This window comes from Apium graveolens, unplaced genomic scaffold, assembly GCF_009905375.1.
Source record: "Apium graveolens cultivar Ventura unplaced genomic scaffold, ASM990537v1 ctg6512, whole genome shotgun sequence".
Classification (NCBI taxonomy): Eukaryota; Viridiplantae; Streptophyta; class Magnoliopsida; order Apiales; family Apiaceae; genus Apium; species Apium graveolens.
Window position 1 is genome coordinate 32,941 of NW_027419550.1, and position 6,619 is coordinate 39,559.

The 6,619-nt window shown below is 35.8% G+C and overlaps 1 long non-coding RNA gene across 2 annotated transcripts; it reads left to right on the forward strand.

The window, feature by feature from the left end:
* The first annotated feature begins 231 nt into the window (after positions 1-231).
* LOC141703330 (uncharacterized) lies at positions 232-2,275 on the forward strand. Of its 2 annotated transcripts, XR_012567502.1 has the most exons (4): positions 232-579; positions 1,687-1,811; positions 1,898-2,062; positions 2,190-2,275. It is a non-coding gene; the product is annotated as an uncharacterized LOC141703330 (long non-coding RNA). The 2 variants fall into 2 exon arrangements; XR_012567501.1 differs by lacking the exon at positions 232-579 and having other exon boundaries at positions 1,562-1,811.
* Positions 2,276-6,619: the final 4,344 nt, after the last annotated feature.

Below are 6,619 nucleotides of genomic sequence, written 5' to 3' on the forward strand. Positions count from 1 at the left end.
TCTTTAAGTTTACATATTAATCCTGTGGGGGTTTAGGTTTATATTGAGCTCCATATAAATTGGGTTTTGCGGATTATCCATCTTATGGAAGTTTATGTTGAGCTCTCATACTCTCTTTGGACCTTAAATATATAATCACTTTCTTCCGAGCTTTGTTTGTTCATTATAAGATGCATGACATAATTAATTTATCTTTAATTTTGTACGTCTTTGTTCTTCTCTGTTTTTAGATATTTTCTGATTTATGTAGGATGCCTATGAACATCTCTTTTTAGTTAAGTATTCAGGCCGCTAATTGTGACCACAATGCGTTATGCATAAAGGCATGCTATTGAATTCAACAGCCACATTAAGTTTATTCATTCACATTTTTCCAGGCTTCCTATCAGATCCCTCAGATTTGGTGGTGTTGTATTGTAAAAACAGACGAAATTAAAGGAAAAAGCAAAGAACTAAATTGAAATATCCTATGCGTTTATATGAAAGTAGCGACCAATGGTTGTGTGCTCGACTTGGCTCTGCAGCTGTAACGAAATCTATGAAGGAGGATCTTAGGCATCTGATATGGCAGCCTCCCAGGTAACTATATATTTTCCTTGAATCTCTGATCGATTTTAAAATTGATTGTTTAAAGCATAAATCATATATTTAGCTCTATTATCTCTCTTCCAAATAATATGTGTCTACATATAAAAAAGGAAGTTATAATAGGCTGGTGTGAGATCTTAAATTTAGCCCAATTGTGTATCTAAATTCTTTTAGGCGTAATTATAAACAATTTTTGCTTTTTATTTTCCCTTATACTATTTCTTTAGGTTTAAATGTGCTTTGCTGAACTGCTTAAGTTGTAATTTAGGTGCAATATTTGGTAATATTCCACCAATAGTGGTGTCATTATTATTAAACTTATTTTTGATGTTATTTGTCGTATAAGGTTTACAATACTGGATCCATACCATTAAAGGCTGTGAGTAGCTTTTTGAGTATCATGTGGAGGTGCACCTATCTGTCATGCCATCCATTCTGAATTTGATGGTTTTCTCCGTTTATGTGTTCTAGCTTGCTGATATGTTAGCACAGGCTACATACTATATTTTCCCTTTTTTTATCTCTTTTCATGTAATTAAAGCTTTGTCCGAGGGGTAGGTCTAGTGAGTTTTGGTGTTGTGGTTGGGGGTTTTCGATGCTGGTTGTAGTAGATCAGAGTTTTGGGTGGTTTTGGGACATGGGGAGTGCCCGAGGTGTGGATTCTGTCTGGAGTGGGGGTTTTATTTTACAGGTTTTAGGTCTGAAGGTTAGATGGGTTCTGTAGTGCTGTTGCAGGTCGTGTAGAGGGTATGATTTTTTTCGAATGCTGGAGAGGTCTTTGCTCGTTTCAGTGTGGAGTTTCGCTTCGACGTCGTGATGCTGTAGTTTCAAGTGGTGGTGCTGTTGTAACTTCGAGCGAAGTCTGCAGAATAGGGGAGTTGTTCGTGCAAAGTTTCTCGTGGTGGACTTCTGTCTGGGGTTTTGGCTGGGTTTTGTTATTGACTGGAATTTGTTTTTGGGCCCGAGTTGTTTTTCTTGATTTCTTTGGTAGTTGCTCTACTCGTACTCTCAGGCTCATTGTCTGTTATTTATCACTCGCATCAGACCGTTCCTTGGGCTGTTATTTTGGCAATAATTTCGGTGTATTGCTTGTGTCAGTGTTTAAGCATTATGCTCAGGATTACAACCCTTGTACCGATATAAAGAAAAGCTTCAACCTACGCAGGCTTCTTGGTGATATGCCTAGCATTGAAACTCTTAAGGGCAATATCATCAGCCTCTGGGTAAAAGTTTAACAAATTAGATTTCTTTCCTTTTCTTAAATTAAAATATGTCTCTTGTGTTTTAATTTAATAATGTACATACATAGTTTTTGGATCCAGGTTTAACTTTTCACAATTATCTAACCTCAACAATGGAGAACTTGAAGACACTGAAATTATGTAGTGTTGCATTTAATGACGTGTATGTGATTTCAAATGCTCTGTGCTTGCTCAGAAGTATGCCCATGTTGGAATGACTTGAGATAAAAGTGGTGAGTGTAGTACTAAATGTGTATTAATTGTTAAAATATTGCTGACAACTTAGATGAGGCACCAACTGATAATTGTTCTTGATTTCAACTCACGATGCAATGTATATGTTACACTCTTGTAATGCAGGGTTGTGACATGAACTGTGGGAGAAACGTAGAGTTAACAGCTGGACAATATTTGGAATCACCAGATTGTGAGCATGTAACTCTAAAACAACTCCAAAATGTGAGCTCCTTTTATTAAAGCTTTGTGAATAGAAATTCAAATCTATGCGTTCAATGCACCTTAACTTAACGTACAAAAGAGACAAATAAATTAGGACGGAGGGAGTATCTTGGAGGAGTTGATCTGGCCTCTATGAATTCTATGAATTGATAATAGAAAGTGAAGGTGACAGGACAAATATTCATGCAACTTAATTCTAGAAGGATAGAAAACATGACCAGGAATTGGTCTTTGAGACATGAGACCTATTTCTTAAAACAGGTACATTCAGTCAGAAGTATGTTCAGCTATTGAGCATTTCCCAAGAGCACCGTCTATTTGCATTCACTCGCTAGTCTTTCACCTCTATTGTTAATAACTCTCACAAACTGCAGTCAGATATTCTTTTTGTAATAAATTTTTGGATGATAAAACTACTAATCAAACTGAGCTTTGGACAAGCCAATTCACGATGCTATGTCAAATACAGAGTTACGTTTTTTTTCCACTGTCAAGGCAAAAGGAAAGAAATTGATGATCAACATTCAAGTAACACTTTATTACTCTATTAAAAAACCCCATATATTACCATTTCACAATAGAGTTCTCTTCACTCAGGTCCATTGTCAAATACAGAAATTTTGTCTTCACTTATATCAACACTGCAATAAAAGTGACTGATCAGCATTGTATGTCAAGAATGTAGACTGTTATTAATTTCAAACAGTATCTTAAGCCACAAGTATGAGCATCAAAAGTACATAATAATTGAAGTAGTCAAAATCAGAACGTTGTTTTATAACAGAAAAAATATTGCAAAATCCATGAAATCTGGTAACATGTGACTTAGAAGCAAGATTCTTAACAGAAGTCCGCTTATCCAAAAAAATTCCAGTTAAAATATACTGATAGCCAAGATAGAAACAAAAAATTTGAGCAGAGTAGTGTTTTCTACGATTTAATAGCTGATCTAGGTTGTTACATGAGTAAAATGCCAGCCCACAAAGACAGATTGCTTAGCTAACTATATTTTCATAGATTCAGAGGGGTTAGATTTTACCAATTGAGCATGCAACTGGTGGAAATTTATAATGACAATATACATTTCTTAAATTAAAGAATGCATAAAAGGGATAGGGTATTTCCTTCAGACAGTGTTCATGAGAAGCAGCATAATGCATTCATATTTGGTGTAAATGTTAGAAAAATAATACAAGGTCCCTAATGTAAGATTTGGTGTTGATTACAGAGGTACGCCAATTGAATAATAAACAAAGCTCTTTTACATTTAGGAAGGGAAAACAATCAATCACAATGCACTCTGATAAATTAATAAAAGCATAGGATGATTCCCATAATGCCAAATTAGATAATCAGGCCCTCGAGGATTTCTTACCTAATCAGCCTTGTCCTGTTATTCTTGGACCAAATTGCTTGTAGAGAATTGTCTTGCTGGCTGCGTACACGTCCAAGACAGCCTCTGACACTACAAGCAGCTCCAAGTCACGCATTAGTTGCTCAAGGATTGTAAGTGAAACTAGGTGGTTACCAACTGTCTTCTCTAGCTGTGAAACGTGAAATGTATCTACTCGACTCATCGACTGCATCATGAAAGTATTCTACAACAATCAAATGAAGTAATGAATGATTAAATCACATTAACAGTAGTGAGAAAAATGAAGCAACCAGCACAATCTACACAATGTCTAATCTTTTATAATAAGTGACAAATTTATAAATCCTGCCCATAATTAGATTAAAAAATAGACCATCTTACAGTGAAAAAGAAACAAAAAGGAACACGTAGGAGGAATCCCTCGAGTCCTTCAGCTGGGAGGAAGCTCTCCGTGTGGCTGAGAACTCGTAGGAGGAAGCTTTGAGATGGAAATTCAACGTACTTGGTCTGTTTCTTCCTGTAGTCGTACAACATTTCTCCTAATCTAGTTTTTCCAAAAAACTGATTTGCACCAGAGTAGAGAAACAACCAATCTATCTCCTCCGAACCAATGCCAAAAGTGAACATTTTGTTCCAAACCACCTCACCAGAAACTGCTATTGGTGTCCACAAACTGAGCTCCTTTTCAACAAGTGACCCGTCAGGAACAGTTTTAAGGACCACAGCCACGGAGCCCTCAAAATTCAAAACGTTGGACTTCCTTGCATGAACAAAGCTTGGGTACGAAATCAGTCCAAACAGTTCGGTATGCAAATCAAAAGTTATAATGAAATCCACACCTTCCATATACAAAACCCCGTCAACAACGGGAACCAGACCTCAAAACAGGGGATGGGGGGTAATAGAGAAAACTTGGTAACTCAGTATCGACCTTAATGACCCTCCAGGAATCAGAATTTGAAGAATACAAATGCGCTGCTTCCAAACCCACATGTTTATTATCAATTTTCTGATATTCAAGAAATAAAACCTTAAAGTCACAGGATACACAATCAAATCCAAACCCAACTTCAAATTTGTAGGCTTTTAGGACTGGTCGTGGGTTGTCGATGATAACAGTGAAGGGTGTGTGCGGTTTGTCAATAACAGGGGTGCGTGGTGGTGGGTGGAATATTGTATGTCTCCTCTCCTCAGTCATGGTGAAAGCCGCAGGTGGAAGCATGAGTTTCTTAGACATCCTAGTTAGGGGATTTAATAGATATAAATCAGCTTTAAAGTTATGAAAAACACAAACAACACCGTTAGAAGAGCTTACAAATTGTAATAAATCAAAAGGGGGCATCAAGGGGATATTCACCGAATAGTGTTTGAGAGAATCGGGGTAGAGAATAGTGGCAGCGTGACAGCCTTCATTATCGTCTACTCTAGAAGTAATCATAATAATAGAGGGTAATTTATTTACAGAAATTAGGTGGTGAGCAATGTGGAATTTAGGTGTTGAAATGATAGAATGCCATAACTTACAAACAGATTTACATCTGAACAGCGAAATGACACAAGTGCGAGAGAGTATGTTGAATATAAGGTCCTTCGATAAATACCTCTCAGCACTTGAAGATAAGATCTCGGCCCCTGCATTGTCTTCTTGAGTTGCTTTTGCTTTGCCCGGATTGTTCCTCTTATTCTTGGATAGGATTGTGTCCTGGTCACAATTCATCTTTCTCTTTCTAACATATATGATGGCCTTATACACATCATCATTATTTTTACTACTGGATGATGATGATGATTTGTTATGATGTTGTTCTCTAGTAGTATTTGAGCATCTTTTTGTTGTGCCTCTTGTTCCTATTAAGAGAAGTTAAATGGTTCCTCTTTCTCTTATTAGATGATGATGATGATGATTGGTTCCTCTTTCTCTTATTAGATGATGATGATGATGATGATTTAGCGGAAAGATTAGATATCTTCTCCTCTTCTTCTTCTTGTTTAGACATATTGTTCATCTTCCTCTTCTTCTTCTTCACAACGGCACAACGGATTGAGGTCCCCAAATCACTCCACATCTTCCTCTTGTTGTTGATGGGTGATGATTTTGATTTATTCTTCCCCTCCTCCTCGACAACATCATCATCATCATCATCATGTTTACACAAAATCCACTTTCCAGCAGGAGGATCCATCGATTGATTGAGTTTAATTTTGATATCTGAATTATTCTGGGTTTTACTTGTTGTGTGTGTCTTGCCCAAATCTTCCTTTGCTGTGTGTATATATATAGGCTTCAGGTCGTTTATCTTCTACTGCCTGTATACTTCCTATTGGGCCGCCCAACCCTTTTTCGGGCTTTGTTTCCAAATATTTATTTTATTTTGTTTTCAAAAATATTATTTTATTTAGTTTTAAAACTAAATAACCTCTTAGTAATAGCTTATGTGGCACTCATTTTATCAATTGATGCAATCCAATGATGATAGGTAAAATAAAATCTTTAGGAAAAATATAGATAAGTGGTTATGAATGGTTATATATAGCCGATGTCTAAAAACTGGTAATAAAAAAATATAGATAAATTTATAGTGAATATCTTTAAAATTTATACATATATTTTGTTATCTATATTTTAAATAATTATTATAGTCAACAAATTTAGTTAATCTCGTTGGATAATCGGAGATGTTCCGTCGGTTTAATTGTAGTTTTTACAATTGTATTGTTTACAAAAACAATAGTAACAGGGCTTGTTTGGGCCGGTTTTACCTATTTAATTACCAAACCCGTTTATTGCGGCATAAATATTAAATCATTAATCTCAAAAAAAATATTAAATTCAACCCTATTAACTATGTGATGGGGCCGGTTGGGTTAATCGGGTTGAAAGAAATAAAGCTGTCAAAATTACATATAACTAATGTTCATTGTAAAATACAAAAATTAAAAAATTAAAAGCAGGAAA